Consider the following 1,811-nt stretch of genomic DNA (forward strand, 5'->3'; position numbering starts at 1 on the left):
AAATGTCTGGTTCCGTTCGATTCCGTTAAATACCAATTCCTCAGAGCAATTGGTACTTTGCGGAACGGAACGGAACGGAATAATAAATTAAAAAGTTTATATCAGATTCAACTTGATTACTGTTTCTAATCCTCGTCGGCACGAGAGGTGGAAGGCCTCTTTTAAAAAATATAATTACCAATGGAAGGAGTAAGATTTTTTGTTTTTGTCTAAGCTGCCTTTGTTTTGAATTCTTAATTATTTATCTGGTCGGGAATGCTATCTAAAACACTTATTTCTTCTGCAAAAAGGGGTGTCAGACACATTTTTTTTTTATCATACTGCTTTTATTACATTATAAATGTCTGGTTCCGTTCGATTCCGTTAAATACCAATTCCTCAGAGCAATTGGTACTTTGCGGAACGGAACGGAACGGAATAATAAATTAAAAAGTTTATATCAGATTCAACTTGATTACTGTTTCTAATCCTCGTCGGCACGAGAGGTGGAAGGCCTCTTTTAAAAAATATAATTACCAATGGAATTAAGGAGTAAGATTTTTTGTTTTTGTCTAAGCTGCCTTTGTTTTAAATTCTTAATTATTTATCTGGTCGGGAATGCTATCTAAAACACTTATTTCTTCTGCAAAAAGGGGTGTCAGACACATTTTTTTTATATCACACTGCTTTTATTACATTATAAATGTCTGGTTCCGTTCGATTCCGTTAAATACCAATTCCTCAGAGCAATTGGTACTTTGCGGAACGGAACGGAACGGAATAATAAATTAAAAAGTTTAAATCAGATTCAACTTGATTACTGTTTCTAATTCTCGTCGGCACGAGAGGTGGAAGGCCTCTTTTAAAAAATATAATTACCAATGGAAGGAGTAAGATTTTTTGTTTTTGTCTAAGCTGCCTTTGTTTTAAATTCTTAATTATTTATCTGGTCGGGAATGCTATCTAAAACACTTATTTTTTCTGCAAAAAGGGGTGTCAGACACATTTTTTTTATCATACTGCTTTTATTACATTATAAATGTCTGGTTCCGTTCGATTCCGTTAAATACCAATTCCTCAGAGCAATTGGTACTTTGCGGAACGGAACGGAACGGAATAATAAATTAAAAAGTTTAAATCAGATTCAACTTGATTACTGTTTCTAATTCTCGTCGGCACGAGAGGTGGAAGGCCTCTTTTAAAAAATATAATTACCAATGGAAGGAGTAAGATTTTTTGTTTTTGTCTAAGCTGCCTTTGTTTTAAATTCTTAATTATTTATCTGGTCGGGAATGCTATCTAAAACACTTATTTCTTCTGCAAAAAGGGGTGTCAGACACATTTTTTTTATCATACTGCTTTTATTACATTATAAATGTCTGGTTCCGTTCGATTCCGTTAAATACCAATTCCTCAGAGCAATTGGTACTTTGCGGAACGGAACGGAACGGAATAATAAATTTAAAAAGTTAAAATCAGAACCAATGTTTCTAATCATCGTCGGAAAGGACGACGTGAGGTCAGTCTAGATATCATAATGCATGACTTGCAAATGCGTTAATTTCATGATAATTTATCAGGACAATCCGACATATTTATTTACAGAATAGTTCCCGATGTTATACATTATTGCACATTTCACCTGTGAAGATGAGATTAAGTATACATTTGTGTTATTTGTATATGGAAAACCGTAAAACACAGAAATTTTAAAGTTTGTTTTGTTTTAAAGATTTTTCGAAATTTTGATAAATGCCCCCTTTGGATACCTTAAATGAAATTCTGTTCCGTTCCGTTCCGTTCCGTTCCGTTCCGTAAAGTACCAATAGCCG

Source organism: Mytilus trossulus, chromosome 7 (genome assembly GCF_036588685.1).
Source record: "Mytilus trossulus isolate FHL-02 chromosome 7, PNRI_Mtr1.1.1.hap1, whole genome shotgun sequence".
Lineage (NCBI taxonomy): Eukaryota > Metazoa > Mollusca > Bivalvia > Mytilida > Mytilidae > Mytilus > Mytilus trossulus.